Raw genomic sequence first — 16458 nt, forward strand, 5'->3', positions numbered from 1 at the left:
TAGCGTCGGGACAACTAGGGTTAGCATCGGGACAACTAGGGTTAGCGTCAGGACAACTAGGGTTAGCGTCAGGACAACTAGGGTTAGCGTCAGGACAACTAGGGTTAGCGTCGGGACAACTAGGGTTAGCGTCAGGACAACTAGGGTTATCGTCAGGACAACTAGGGTTAGCGTCAGGACAACTAGGGTTAGCGTCAGGACAACTAAGGTTAATGTCAGGACAACTAGTGTTAGCGTCAGGACAACTAGGGTTAGCGTCGGGACAACTAGGGTTAGCATCGGGACAACTAGGGTTAGAATCAGGACAACTAGGGTTAGCGTCAGGACAACTAGGGTTAGCGTCAGGACAACTAGGGTTAGCGTCGGGACAACTAGGGTTAGCGTCAGGACAACTAGGGTTAGCGTCAGGACAACTAGGGTTAGCGTCAGGACAACTAGGGTTAGCGTCAGGACAACTAGGGTTAGCGTCAGGACAACTAGGGTTAGCGTCAGGACAACTAGGGTTAGCATCAGGACAACTAGGTTTAGCGTCAGGACAACTAGGGCTAGCGTCGGGACAACTAGGGTTAGCGTCGGGACAACTAGGGTTAGAGTCGGGACAACTAGGGTTAGTGTCCGGACAACTAGGGATAGCGTCAGGACAACTAGGGTTAGCGTCAGGACAACTAGGGTTAGCGTCAGGACAACTAGGGTTAGCGTCACAACAACTAGGGTTAGCGTCAGGACAACTAGGGTTAGCGTCACGACAACTAGGGTTAGCGTCAGGACAACTAGGGTTAGCCTCACGACAACTAGGGTTAGTGTCACGACAACTAGGGTTAGCGTCAGGACAACTAGGGTTAGCGTCAGGACAACTAGGGTTAGCGTCAGGACAACTAGGGTTAGCGTCACGACAACTAGGGTTAGCGTCAGGACAACTAGGGTTAGCGTCAGGACAACTAGGGTTAGCATCAGGACAAGTAGGGTTAGCGTCAGGACAACTAGGGTTAGCGTCAGGACAACTAGGGTTAGCGTCAGGACAACTAGGGTTAGCGTCACGACAACTAGGGTTAGCGTCAGGACAACTAGGGTTAGCGTCAGGACAACTAGGGTTAGCGTCAGGACAAGTAGGGTTAGCGTCAGGACAACTAGGGTTAGCGTCAGGACAAGTAGGGTTAGCGTCAGGACAAGTAGGGTTAGCGTCAGGACAACTAGGGTTAGCATCAGGACAAGTAGGGTTAGCGTCAGGACAACTAGGGTTAGCGTCAGGACAACTAGGGTTAGCGTCAGGACAAGTAGGGTTAGCGTCAGGACAACTAGGGTTAGCGTCAGGACAAGTAGGGTTAGCGTCAGGACAAGTAGGGTTAGCGTCAGGACAACTAGGGTTAGCGTCAGGACAAGTAGGGTTAGCGTCAGGACAACTAGGGTTAGCGTCAGGACAACTAGGGTTAGCGTCACGACAACTAGGGTTAGCGTCAGGACAACTAGGGTTAGCCTCACGACAACTAGGGTTAGTGTCACGACAACTAGGGTTAGCGTCAGGACAACTAGGGTTAGCGTCAGGACAACTAGGGTTAGCGTCACGACAACTAGGGTTAGCATCAGGACAACTAGGGTTAGCGTCAGGACAACTAGGGTTAGCGTCAGGACAACTAGGGTTAGCGTCAGGACAAGTAGGGTTAGCGTCAGGACAACTAGGGTTAGCGTCAGGACAACTAGGGTTAGCGTCAGGACAACTAGGGTTAGCGTCACGACAACTAGGGTTAGCGTCAGGACAACTAGGGTTAGCGTCAGGACAACTAGGGTTAGCGTCAGGACAAGTAGGGTTAGCATCAGGACAACTAGGGTTAGCGTCAGGACAAGTAGGGTTAGCGTCAGGATAACTAGGGTTAGCGTCAGGACAAGTAGGGTTAGCGTCAGGACAACTAGGGTTAGCGTCAGGACAACTAGGGTTTGCGTCAGGACAACTAGGGTTAGCGTCACGACAACTAGGGTTAGCGTCAGGACACCTAGGGTTAGCGTCACGACAACTAGGGTTAGCGTCAGGACAACTAGGGTTAGCATCAGGACAACTAGGGTTAGCGTCAGGACAACTAGGGTTAGCGTCAGGACAACTAGGGTTAGCGTCAGGACAACTAGGGTTAGTGTCAGGACAACTAGGGATAGCGTCAGGACAACTAGGGTTAGCGTCAGGACAACTAGGGTTAATGTCAGGACAACTAGGGTTAGCGTCAGGACAACTAGGGTTAGCGTCAGGACAACTAGGTTTAGCGTCAGGACAACTAGGGCTAGCGTCGGGACAACTAGGGTTAGCGTCGGGACAACTAGGGTTAGAGTCGGGACAACTAGGGTTAGTGTCCGGACAACTAGGGATAGCGTCAGGACAACTAGGGTTAGCGTCAGGACAACTAGGGTTAGCGTCAGGACAACTAGGGTTAGCGTCAAAACAACTAGGGTTAGCGTCAGGACAACTAGGGTTAGCGTCACGACAACTAGGGTTAGCGTCAGGACAACTAGGGTTAGCCTCACGACAACTAGGGTTAGTGTCACGACAACTAGGGTTAGCGTCAGGACAACTAGGGTTAGCGTCAGGACAACTAGGGTTAGCGTCAGGACAACTAGGGTTAGCGTCACGACAACTAGGGTTAGCGTCAGGACAACTAGGGTTAGCGTCAGGACAACTAGGGTTAGCATCAGGACAAGTAGGGTTAGCGTCAGGACAACTAGGGTTAGCGTCAGGACAACTAGGGTTAGCGTCAGGACAACTAGGGTTAGCGTCACGACAACTAGGGTTAGCGTCAGGACAACTAGGGTTAGCGTCAGGACAACTAGGGTTAGCGTCAGGACAAGTAGGGTTAGCGTCAGGACAACTAGGGTTAGCGTCAGGACAAGTAGGGTTAGCGTCAGGACAAGTAGGGTTAGCGTCAGGACAACTAGGGTTAGCATCAGGACAAGTAGGGTTAGCGTCAGGACAACTAGGGTTAGCGTCAGGACAACTAGGGTTAGCGTCACGACAACTAGGGTTAGCGTCAGGACAACTAGGGTTAGCCTCACGACAACTAGGGTTAGTGTCACGACAACTAGGGTTAGCGTCAGGACAACTAGGGTTAGCGTCAGGACAACTAGGGTTAGCGTCACGACAACTAGGGTTAGCATCAGGACAACTAGGGTTAGCGTCAGGACAACTAGGGTTAGCGTCAGGACAACTAGGGTTAGCGTCAGGACAAGTAGGGTTAGCGTCAGGACAACTAGGGTTAGCGTCAGGACAACTAGGGTTAGCGTCAGGACAACTAGGGTTAGCGTCACGACAACTAGGGTTAGCGTCAGGACAACTAGGGTTAGCGTCAGGACAACTAGGGTTAGCGTCAGGACAAGTAGGGTTAGCATCAGGACAACTAGGGTTAGCGTCAGGACAAGTAGGGTTAGCGTCAGGATAACTAGGGTTAGCGTCAGGACAAGTAGGGTTAGCGTCAGGACAACTAGGGTTAGCGTCAGGACAACTAGGGTTTGCGTCAGGACAACTAGGGTTAGCGTCACGACAACTAGGGTTAGCGTCAGGACACCTAGGGTTAGCGTCACGACAACTAGGGTTAGCGTCAGGACAACTAGGGTTAGCATCAGGACAACTAGGGTTAGCGTCAGGACAACTAGGGTTAGCGTCAGGACAACTAGGGTTAGCGTCAGGACAACTAGGGTTAGTGTTAGGACAACTAGGGATAGCGTCAGGACAACTAGGGTTAGCGTCAGGACAACTAGGGTTAATGTCAGGACAACTAGGGTTAGCGTCAAGACAACTAGGGTTAGCGTCGGGACAACTAGGGTTAGCATCGGGACAACTAGGGTTAGCGTCAGGACAACTAGGGTTAGCGTCAGGACAACTAGGGTTAGCGTCAGGACAACTAGGGTTAGCGTCGGGACAACTAGGGTTAGCGTCAGGACAACTAGGGTTATCGTCAGGACAACTAGGGTTAGCGTCAGGACAACTAGGGTTAGCGTCAGGACAACTAGGGTTAATGTCAGGACAACTGGGGTTAGCGTCAGGACAACTAGGGTTAGCGTCGGGACAACTAGGGTTAGCATCGGGACAACTAGGGTTAGCGTCAGGACAACTAGGGTTAGCGTCAGGACAACTAGGGTTAGCGTCAGGACAACTAGGGTTAGCGTCGGGACAACTAGGGTTAGCGTCAGGACAACTAGGGTTAGCGTCAGGACAACTAGGGTTAGCGTCAGGACAACTAGGGTTAGCCTCACGACAACTAGGGTTAGTGTCACGACAACTAGGGTTAGCGTCAGGACAACTAGGGTTAGCGTCAGGACAACTAGGGTTAGCGTCAGGACAACTAGGGTTAGCGTCACGACAACTAGGGTTAGCGTCAGGACAACTAGGGTTAGCGTCAGGACACCTAGGGTTAGCGTCACGACAACTAGGGTTAGCGTCAGGACAACTAGGGTTAGCATCAGGACAACTAGGGTTAGCGTCACGACAACTAGGGTTAGCGTCAGGACAACTAGGGTTAGCGTCAGGACAACTAGGGTTAGCGTCAGGACAACTAGGGATAGCGTCAGGACAACTAGGGTTAGCGTCAGGACAACTAGGGTTAGCGTCAGGACAACTAGGGTTAGCGTCACGACAACTAGGGTTAGCGTCAGGACAACTAGGGTTAGCGTCAGGACAACTAGGGTTATCGTCAGGACAACTAGGGTTAGCGTCAGGACAACTAGGGTTAGCGTCAGGACAACTAGGGTTAATGTCAGGACAACTAGGGTTAGCGTCAGGACAACTAGGGTTAGCGTCGGGACAACTAGGGTTAGCATCGGGACAACTAGGGTTAGCGTCAGGACAACTAGGGTTAGCGTCAGGACAACTAGGGTTAGCGTCAGGACAACTAGGGTTAGCGTCGGGACAACTAGGGTTAGCGTCAGGACAACTAGGGTTATCGTCAGGACAACTAGGGTTAGCGTCAGGACAACTAGGGTTAGCGTCAGGACAACTAAGGTTAATGTCAGGACAACTAGTGTTAGCGTCAGGACAACTAGGGTTAGCGTCGGGACAACTAGGGTTAGCATCGGGACAACTAGGGTTAGAATCAGGACAACTAGGGTTAGCGTCAGGACAACTAGGGTTAGCGTCAGGACAACTAGGGTTAGCGTCGGGACAACTAGGGTTAGCGTCAGGACAACTAGGGTTAGCGTCAGGACAACTAGGGTTAGCGTCAGGACAACTAGGGTTAGCGTCAGGACAACTAGGGTTAGCGTCAGGACAACTAGGGTTAACGTCAGGACAACTAGGGTTAGCGTCAGGACAACTAGGGTTAGCGTCAGGACAACTAGGGTTAGCGTCAGGACAACTAGGGTTAGCATCAGGACAACTAGGTTTAGCGTCAGGACAACTAGGGCTAGCGTCGGGACAACTAGGGTTAGCGTCGGGACAACTAGGGTTAGAGTCGGGACAACTAGGGTTAGTGTCCGGACAACTAGGGATAGCGTCAGGACAACTAGGGTTAGCGTCAGGACAACTAGGGTTAGCGTCAGGACAACTAGGGTTAGCGTCACAACAACTAGGGTTAGCGTCAGGACAACTAGGGTTAGCGTCACGACAACTAGGGTTAGCGTCAGGACAACTAGGGTTAGCCTCACGACAACTAGGGTTAGTGTCACGACAACTAGGGTTAGCGTCAGGACAACTAGGGTTAGCGTCAGGACAACTAGGGTTAGCGTCAGGACAACTAGGGTTAGCGTCACGACAACTAGGGTTAGCGTCAGGACAACTAGGGTTAGCGTCAGGACAACTAGGGTTAGCATCAGGACAAGTAGGGTTAGCGTCAGGACAACTAGGGTTAGCGTCAGGACAACTAGGGTTAGCGTCAGGACAACTAGGGTTAGCGTCACGACAACTAGGGTTAGCGTCAGGACAACTAGGGTTAGCGTCAGGACAACTAGGGTTAGCGTCAGGACAAGTAGGGTTAGCGTCAGGACAACTAGGGTTAGCGTCAGGACAAGTAGGGTTAGCGTCAGGACAAGTAGGGTTAGCGTCAGGACAACTAGGGTTAGCATCAGGACAAGTAGGGTTAGCATCAGGACAACTAGGGTTAGCGTCAGGACAACTAGGGTTAGCGTCAGGACAAGTAGGGTTAGCGTCAGGACAACTAGGGTTAGCGTCAGGACAAGTAGGGTTAGCGTCAGGACAAGTAGGGTTAGCGTCAGGACAACTAGGGTTAGCATCAGGACAAGTAGGGTTAGCGTCAGGACAACTAGGGTTAGCGTCAGGACAACTAGGGTTAGCGTCACGACAACTAGGGTTAGCGTCAGGACAACTAGGGTTAGCCTCACGACAACTAGGGTTAGTGTCACGACAACTAGGGTTAGCGTCAGGACAACTAGGGTTAGCGTCAGGACAACTAGGGTTAGCGTCACGACAACTAGGGTTAGCATCAGGACAACTAGGGTTAGCGTCAGGACAACTAGGGTTAGCGTCAGGACAACTAGGGTTAGCGTCAGGACAAGTAGGGTTAGCGTCAGGACAACTAGGGTTAGCGTCAGGACAACTAGGGTTAGCGTCAGGACAACTAGGGTTAGCGTCACGACAACTAGGGTTAGCGTCAGGACAACTAGGGTTAGCGTCAGGACAACTAGGGTTAGCGTCAGGACAAGTAGGGTTAGCATCAGGACAACTAGGGTTAGCGTCAGGACAAGTAGGGTTAGCGTCAGGATAACTAGGGTTAGCGTCAGGACAAGTAGGGTTAGCGTCAGGACAACTAGGGTTAGCGTCAGGACAACTAGGGTTTGCGTCAGGACAACTAGGGTTAGCGTCACGACAACTAGGGTTAGCGTCAGGACACCTAGGGTTAGCGTCACGACAACTAGGGTTAGCGTCAGGACAACTAGGGTTAGCATCAGGACAACTAGGGTTAGCGTCAGGACAACTAGGGTTAGCGTCAGGACAGCTAGGGTTAGCGTCAGGACAACTAGGGTTAGTGTCAGGACAACTAGGGATAGCGTCAGGACAACTAGGGTTAGCGTCAGGACAACTAGGGTTAATGTCAGGACAACTAGGGTTAGCGTCAGGACAACTAGGGTTAGCGTCAGGACAACTAGGTTTAGCGTCAGGACAACTAGGGCTAGCGTCGGGACAAATAGGGTTAGCGTCGGGACAACTAGGGTTAGAGTCGGGACAACTAGGGTTAGTGTCCGGACAACTAGGGATAGCGTCAGGACAACTAGGGTTAGCGTCAGGACAACTAGGGTTAGCGTCAGGACAACTAGGGTTAGCGTCAAAACAACTAGGGTTAGCGTCAGGACAACTAGGGTTAGCGTCACGACAACTAGGGTTAGCGTCAGGACAACTAGGGTTAGCCTCACGACAACTAGGGTTAGTGTCACGACAACTAGGGTTAGCGTCAGGACAACTAGGGTTAGCGTCAGGACAACTAGGGTTAGCGTCAGGACAACTAGGGTTAGCGTCACGACAACTAGGGTTAGCGTCAGGACAACTAGGGTTAGCGTCAGGACAACTAGGGTTAGCATCAGGACAAGTAGGGTTAGCGTCAGGACAACTAGGGTTAGCGTCAGGACAACTAGGGTTAGCGTCAGGACAACTAGGGTTAGCGTCACGACAACTAGGGTTAGCGTCAGGACAACTAGGGTTAGCGTCAGGACAACTAGGGTTAGCGTCAGGACAAGTAGGGTTAGCGTCAGGACAACTAGGGTTAGCGTCAGGACAAGTAGGGTTAGCGTCAGGACAAGTAGGGTTAGCGTCAGGACAACTAGGGTTAGCATCAGGACAAGTAGGGTTAGCGTCAGGACAACTAGGGTTAGCGTCAGGACAACTAGGGTTAGCGTCACGACAACTAGGGTTAGCGTCAGGACAACTAGGGTTAGCCTCACGACAACTAGGGTTAGTGTCACGACAACTAGGGTTAGCGTCAGGACAACTAGGGTTAGCGTCAGGACAACTAGGGTTAGCGTCACGACAACTAGGGTTAGCATCAGGACAACTAGGGTTAGCGTCAGGACAACTAGGGTTAGCGTCAGGACAACTAGGGTTAGCGTCAGGACAAGTAGGGTTAGCGTCAGGACAACTAGGGTTAGCGTCAGGACAACTAGGGTTAGCGTCAGGACAACTAGGGTTAGCGTCACGACAACTAGGGTTAGCGTCAGGACAACTAGGGTTAGCGTCAGGACAACTAGGGTTAGCGTCAGGACAAGTAGGGTTAGCATCAGGACAACTAGGGTTAGCGTCAGGACAAGTAGGGTTAGCGTCAGGATAACTAGGGTTAGCGTCAGGACAAGTAGGGTTAGCGTCAGGACAACTAGGGTTAGCGTCAGGACAACTAGGGTTTGCGTCAGGACAACTAGGGTTAGCGTCACGACAACTAGGGTTAGCGTCAGGACACCTAGGGTTAGCGTCACGACAACTAGGGTTAGCGTCAGGACAACTAGGGTTAGCATCAGGACAACTAGGGTTAGCGTCAGGACAACTAGGGTTAGCGTCAGGACAACTAGGGTTAGCGTCAGGACAACTAGGGTTAGTGTTAGGACAACTAGGGATAGCGTCAGGACAACTAGGGTTAGCGTCAGGACAACTAGGGTTAATGTCAGGACAACTAGGGTTAGCGTCAAGACAACTAGGGTTAGCGTCGGGACAACTAGGGTTAGCATCGGGACAACTAGGGTTAGCGTCAGGACAACTAGGGTTAGCGTCAGGACAACTAGGGTTAGCGTCAGGACAACTAGGGTTAGCGTCGGGACAACTAGGGTTAGCGTCAGGACAACTAGGGTTATCGTCAGGACAACTAGGGTTAGCGTCAGGACAACTAGGGTTAGCGTCAGGACAACTAGGGTTAATGTCAGGACAACTGGGGTTAGCGTCAGGACAACTAGGGTTAGCGTCGGGACAACTAGGGTTAGCATCGGGACAACTAGGGTTAGCGTCAGGACAACTAGGGTTAGCGTCAGGACAACTAGGGTTAGCGTCAGGACAACTAGGGTTAGCGTCGGGACAACTAGGGTTAGCGTCAGGACAACTAGGGTTAGCGTCAGGACAACTAGGGTTAGCGTCAGGACAACTAGGGTTAGCGTCAGGACAACTAGGGTTAGCGTCAGGACAACTAGGGTTAACGTCAGGAAAACTAGGGTTAGCATCAGGACAACTAGGGTTAGCGTCAGGACAACTAGGGTTAGCGTCAGGACAACTAGGGTTAGCGTCAGGACAACTAGGGTTAGCATCAGGACAACTAGGTTTAGCGTCAGGACAACTAGGGTTAGCGTCGGGACAACTAGGGTTAGCGTCGGGACAACTAGGGTTAGAGTCGGGACAACTAGGGTTAGCGTCCGGACAACTAGGGTTAGCGTCAGGACAACTAGGGTTAGCGTCAGGACAACTAGGGTTAGCGTCAGGACAACTAGGGTTAGCGTCAGGACAACTAGGGTTAGCGTCACAACAACTAGGGTTAGCGTCACGACAACTAGGGTTAGCGTCAGGACAACTAGGGTTAGCCTCACGACAACTAGGGTTAGTGTCACGACAACTAGGGTTAGCGTCAGGACAACTAGGGTTAGCGTCAGGACAACTAGGGTTAGCGTCAGGACAACTAGGGTTAGCGTCACGACAACTAGGGTTAGCGTCAGGACAACTAGGTTAGCGTCAGGACAACTAGGGTTAGCATCAGGACAAGTAGGGTTAGCGTCAGGACAACTAGGGTTAGCGTCAGGACAACTAGGGTTAGCGTCAGGACAACTAGGGTTAGCGTCACGACAACTAGGGTTAGCGTCAGGACAACTAGGGTTAGCGTCAGGACAACTAGGGTTAGCGTCAGGACAAGTAGGGTTAGCGTCAGGACAACTAGGGTTAGCGTCAGGACAAGTAGGGTTAGCGTCAGGACAAGTAGGGTTAGCGTCAGGACAACTAGGGTTAGCATCAGGACAAGTAGGGTTAGCGTCAGGACAACTAGGGTTTGCGTCAGGACAACTAGGGTTAGCGTCGGGACAACTAGGGTTAGCATCGGGACAACTAGGGTTAGCGTCAGGACAACTAGTGTTAGCGTCAGGACAACTAGGGTTAGCTTCAGGACAACTAGGGTTAGCGTCACGACAACTAGGGTTAGCGTCAGGACAACTAGGGTTAGCGTCACGACAACTAGGGTTAGCGTCAGGACAACTAGGGTTAGCGTCAGGACAACTAGGGTTAGCGTCAGGACAACTAGGGTTAGCGTCACAACAACTAGGGTTAGCGTCAGGACAACTAGGGTTAGCGTCACGACAACTAGGGTTAGCGTCAGGACAACTAGGGTTAGCCTCACGACAACTAGGGTTAGCGTCACGACAACTAGGGTTAGCGTCAGGACAACTAGGGTTAGCGTCACGACAACTAGGGTTAGCGTCAGGACAACTAGGGTTAGCGTCACGACAACTAGGGTTAGCGTCAGGACAACTAGGGTTAGCGTCAGGACAACTAGGGTTAGCGTCAGGACAACTAGGGTTAGCGTCACAACAACTAGGGTTAGCGTCAGGACAACTAGGGTTAGCGTCACGACAACTAGGGTTAGCGTCAGGACAACTAGGGTTAGCCTCACGACAACTAGGGTTAGCGTCACGACAACTAGGGTTAGCGTCAGGACAACTAGGGTTAGCGTCAGGACAAATAGGGTTAGCGTCACGACAACTAGGGTTAGCGTCAGGACAACTAGGGTTAGCGTCAGGACAACTAGGGTTAGAGTCAGGACAAGTAGGGTTAGCGTCAGGACAACTAGGGTTAGCGTCAGGACAACTAGGGTTAGCGTCAGGACAACTAGGGTTAGCGTCAGGACAACTAGGTTTAGCGTCACGACAACTAGGGTTAGCGTCAGGACAACTAGGGTTAGCGTCAGGACAACTAGGGTTAGCGTCAGGACAAGTAGGGTTAGCGTCAGGACAAGTAGGGTTAGCGTCAGGACAACTAGGGTTAGCGTCAGGACAAGTAGGGTTAGCGTCAGGACAACTAGGGTTAGCGTCAGGACAACTAGGGTTAGCGTCAGGACAACTAGGGTTAGCGTCAGGACAACTAGGGTTAGCCTCACGACAACTAGGGTTAGTGTCACGACAACTAGGGTTAGCGTCAGGACAACTAGGGTTAGCGTCAGGACAACTAGGGTTAGCGTCACGACAACTAGGGTTAGCATCAGGACAACTAGGGTTAGCGTCAGGACAACTAGGGTTAGCGTCAGGACAACTAGGGTTAGCGTCAGGACAAGTAGGGTTAGCGTCAGGACAACTAGGGTTAGCGTCAGGACAACTAGGGTTAGCGTCAGGACAACTAGGGTTAGCGTCACGACAACTAGGGTTAGCGTCAGGACAACTAGGGTTAGCGTCAGGACAACTAGGGTTAGCGTCAGGACAAGTAGGGTTAGCATCAGGACAACTAGGGTTAGCGTCAGGACAAGTAGGGTTAGCGTCAGGATAACTAGGGTTAGCGTCAGGACAAGTAGGGTTAGCGTCAGGACAACTAGGGTTAGCGTCAGGACAACTAGGGTTTGCGTCAGGACAACTAGGGTTAGCGTCACGACAACTAGGGTTAGCGTCAGGACACCTAGGGTTAGCGTCACGACAACTAGGGTTAGCGTCAGGACAACTAGGGTTAGCATCAGGACAACTAGGGTTAGCGTCAGGACAACTAGGGTTAGCGTCAGGACAACTAGGGTTAGCGTCAGGACAACTAGGGTTAGTGTTAGGACAACTAGGGATAGCGTCAGGACAACTAGGGTTAGCGTCAGGACAACTAGGGTTAATGTCAGGACAACTAGGGTTAGCGTCAAGACAACTAGGGTTAGCGTCGGGACAACTAGGGTTAGCATCGGGACAACTAGGGTTAGCGTCAGGACAACTAGGGTTAGCGTCAGGACAACTAGGGTTAGCGTCAAGACAACTAGGGTTAGCGTCGGGACAACTAGGGTTAGCGTCAGGACAACTAGGGTTATCGTCAGGACAACTAGGGTTAGCGTCAGGACAACTAGGGTTAGCGTCAGGACAACTAGGGTTAATGTCAGGACAACTGGGGTTAGCGTCAGGACAACTAGGGTTAGCGTCGGGACAACTAGGGTTAGCATCGGGACAACTAGGGTTAGCGTCAGGACAACTAGGGTTAGCGTCAGGACAACTAGGGTTAGCGTCAGGACAACTAGGGTTAGCGTCGGGACAACTAGGGTTAGCGTCAGGACAACTAGGGTTAGCGTCAGGACAACTAGGGTTAGCGTCAGGACAACTAGGGTTAGCCTCACGACAACTAGGGTTAGTGTCACGACAACTAGGGTTAGCGTCAGGACAACTAGGGTTAGCGTCAGGACAACTAGGGTTAGCGTCAGGACAACTAGGGTTAGCGTCACGACAACTAGGGTTAGCGTCAGGACAACTAGGGTTAGCGTCAGGACACCTAGGGTTAGCGTCACGACAACTAGGGTTAGCGTCAGGACAACTAGGGTTAGCATCAGGACAACTAGGGTTAGCGTCACGACAACTAGGGTTAGCGTCAGGACAACTAGGGTTAGCGTCAGGACAACTAGGGTTAGCGTCAGGACAACTAGGGATAGCGTCAGGACAACTAGGGTTAGCGTCAGGACAACTAGGGTTAGCGTCAGGACAACTAGGGTTAGCGTCACGACAACTAGGGTTAGCGTCAGGACAACTAGGGTTAGCGTCAGGACAACTAGGGTTATCGTCAGGACAACTAGGGTTAGCGTCAGGACAACTAGGGTTAGCGTCAGGACAACTAGGGTTAATGTCAGGACAACTAGGGTTAGCGTCAGGACAACTAGGGTTAGCGTCGGGACAACTAGGGTTAGCATCGGGACAACTAGGGTTAGCGTCAGGACAACTAGGGTTAGCGTCAGGACAACTAGGGTTAGCATCAGGACAACTAGGGTTAGCGTCGGGACAACTAGGGTTAGCGTCAGGACAACTAGGGTTATCGTCAGGACAACTAGGGTTAGCGTCAGGACAACTAGGGTTAGCGTCAGGACAACTAAGGTTAATGTCAGGACAACTAGTGTTAGCGTCAGGACAACTAGGGTTAGCGTCGGGACAACTAGGGTTAGCATCGGGACAACTAGGGTTAGAATCAGGACAACTAGGGTTAGCGTCAGGACAACTAGGGTTAGCGTCAGGACAACTAGGGTTAGCGTCGGGACAACTAGGGTTAGCGTCAGGACAACTAGGGTTAGCGTCAGGACAACTAGGGTTAGCGTCAGGACAACTAGGGTTAGCGTCAGGACAACTAGGGTTAGCGTCAGGACAACTAGGGTTAACGTCAGGACAACTAGGGTTAGCGTCAGGACAACTAGGGTTAGCGTCAGGACAACTAGGGTTAGCGTCAGGACAACTAGGGTTAGCATCAGGACAACTAGGTTTAGCGTCAGGACAACTAGGGCTAGCGTCGGGACAACTAGGGTTAGCGTCGGGACAACTAGGGTTAGAGTCGGGACAACTAGGGTTAGTGTCCGGACAACTAGGGATAGCGTCAGGACAACTAGGGTTAGCGTCAGGACAACTAGGGTTAGCGTCAGGACAACTAGGGTTAGCGTCACAACAACTAGGGTTAGCGTCAGGACAACTAGGGTTAGCGTCACGACAACTAGGGTTAGCGTCAGGACAACTAGGGTTAGCCTCACGACAACTAGGGTTAGTGTCACGACAACTAGGGTTAGCGTCAGGACAACTAGGGTTAGCGTCAGGACAACTAGGGTTAGCGTCAGGACAACTAGGGTTAGCGTCACGACAACTAGGGTTAGCGTCAGGACAACTAGGGTTAGCGTCAGGACAACTAGGGTTAGCATCAGGACAAGTAGGGTTAGCGTCAGGACAACTAGGGTTAGCGTCAGGACAACTAGGGTTAGCGTCAGGACAACTAGGGTTAGCGTCACGACAACTAGGGTTAGCGTCAGGACAACTAGGGTTAGCGTCAGGACAACTAGGGTTAGCGTCAGGACAAGTAGGGTTAGCGTCAGGACAACTAGGGTTAGCGTCAGGACAAGTAGGGTTAGCGTCAGGACAAGTAGGGTTAGCGTCAGGACAACTAGGGTTAGCATCAGGACAAGTAGGGTTAGCATCAGGACAACTAGGGTTAGCGTCAGGACAACTAGGGTTAGCGTCAGGACAAGTAGGGTTAGCGTCAGGACAACTAGGGTTAGCGTCAGGACAAGTAGGGTTAGCGTCAGGACAAGTAGGGTTAGCGTCAGGACAACTAGGGTTAGCATCAGGACAAGTAGGGTTAGCGTCAGGACAACTAGGGTTAGCGTCAGGACAACTAGGGTTAGCGTCACGACAACTAGGGTTAGCGTCAGGACAACTAGGGTTAGCCTCACGACAACTAGGGTTAGTGTCACGACAACTAGGGTTAGCGTCAGGACAACTAGGGTTAGCGTCAGGACAACTAGGGTTAGCGTCACGACAACTAGGGTTAGCATCAGGACAACTAGGGTTAGCGTCAGGACAACTAGGGTTAGCGTCAGGACAACTAGGGTTAGCGTCAGGACAAGTAGGGTTAGCGTCAGGACAACTAGGGTTAGCGTCAGGACAACTAGGGTTAGCGTCACGACAACTAGGGTTAGCGTCAGGACAACTAGGGTTAGCGTCAGGACAACTAGGGTTAGCGTCAGGACAAGTAGGGTTAGCATCAGGACAACTAGGGTTAGCGTCAGGACAAGTAGGGTTAGCATCAGGATAACTAGGGTTAGCGTCAGGACAAGTAGGGTTAGCGTCAGGACAACTAGGGTTAGCGTCAGGACAACTAGGGTTTGCGTCAGGACAACTAGGGTTAGCGTCACGACAACTAGGGTTAGCGTCAGGACACCTAGGGTTAGCGTCACGACAACTAGGGTTAGCGTCAGGACAACTAGGGTTAGCATCAGGACAACTAGGGTTAGCGTCAGGACAACTAGGGTTAGCGTCAGGACAACTAGGGTTAGCGTCAGGACAACTAGGGTTAGTGTCAGGACAACTAGGGATAGCGTCAGGACAACTAGGGTTAGCGTCAGGACAACTAGGGTTAATGTCAGGACAACTAGGGTTAGCGTCAGGACAACTAGGGTTAGCGTCAGGACAACTAGGTTTAGCGTCAGGACAACTAGGGCTAGCGTCGGGACAACTAGGGTTAGCGTCGGGACAACTAGGGTTAGAGTCGGGACAACTAGGGTTAGTGTCCGGACAACTAGGGATAGCGTCAGGACAACTAGGGTTAGCGTCAGGACAACTAGGGTTAGCGTCAGGACAACTAGGGTTAGCGTCAAAACAACTAGGGTTAGCGTCAGGACAACTAGGGTTAGCGTCACGACAACTAGGGTTAGCGTCAGGACAACTAGGGTTAGCCTCACGACAACTAGGGTTAGTGTCACGACAACTAGGGTTAGCGTCAGGACAACTAGGGTTAGCGTCAGGACAACTAGGGTTAGCGTCAGGACAACTAGGGTTAGCGTCACGACAACTAGGGTTAGCGTCAGGACAACTAGGGTTAGCGTCAGGACAACTAGGGTTAGCATCAGGACAAGTAGGGTTAGCGTCAGGACAACTAGGGTTAGCGTCAGGACAACTAGGGTTAGCGTCAGGACAACTAGGGTTAGCGTCACGACAACTAGGGTTAGCGTCAGGACAACTAGGGTTAGCGTCAGGACAACTAGGGTTAGCGTCAGGACAAGTAGGGTTAGCGTCAGGACAACTAGGGTTAGCGTCAGGACAAGTAGGGTTAGCGTCAGGACAAGTAGGGTTAGCGTCAGGACAACTAGGGTTAGCATCAGGACAAGTAGGGTTAGCGTCAGGACAACTAGGGTTAGCGTCAGGACAACTAGGGTTAGCGTCACGACAACTAGGGTTAGCGTCAGGACAACTAGGGTTAGCCTCACGACAACTAGGGTTAGTGTCACGACAACTAGGGTTAGCGTCAGGACAACTAGGGTTAGCGTCAGGACAACTAGGGTTAGCGTCACGACAACTAGGGTTAGCATCAGGACAACTAGGGTTAGCGTCAGGACAACTAGGGTTAGCGTCAGGACAACTAGGGTTAGCGTCAGGACAAGTAGGGTTAGCGTCAGGACAACTAGGGTTAGCGTCAGGACAACTAGGGTTAGCGTCAGGACAACTAGGGTTAGCGTCACGACAACTAGGGTTAGCGTCAGGACAACTAGGGTTAGCGTCAGGACAACTAGGGTTAGCGTCAGGACAAGTAGGGTTAGCATCAGGACAACTAGGGTTAGCGTCAGGACAAGTAGGGTTAGCGTCAGGATAACTAGGGTTAGCGTCAGGACAAGTAGGGTTAGCGTCAGGACAACTAGGGTTAGCGTCAGGACAACTAGGGTTTGCGTCAGGACAACTAGGGTTAGCGTCACGACAACTAGGGTTAGCGTCAGGACACCTAGGGTTAGCGTCACGACAACTAGGGTTAGCGTCAGGACAACTAGGGTTAGCATCAGGACAACTAGGGTTAGCGTCAGGACAACTAGGGTTAGCGTCAGGACAACT

This window comes from Phyllobates terribilis, unplaced genomic scaffold (assembly GCF_046119375.1).
Source record: "Phyllobates terribilis strain yellow unplaced genomic scaffold, ASM4611937v1 Scaffold_8__6_contigs__length_399053987, whole genome shotgun sequence".
NCBI lineage: Eukaryota > Metazoa > Chordata > Amphibia > Anura > Dendrobatidae > Phyllobates > Phyllobates terribilis.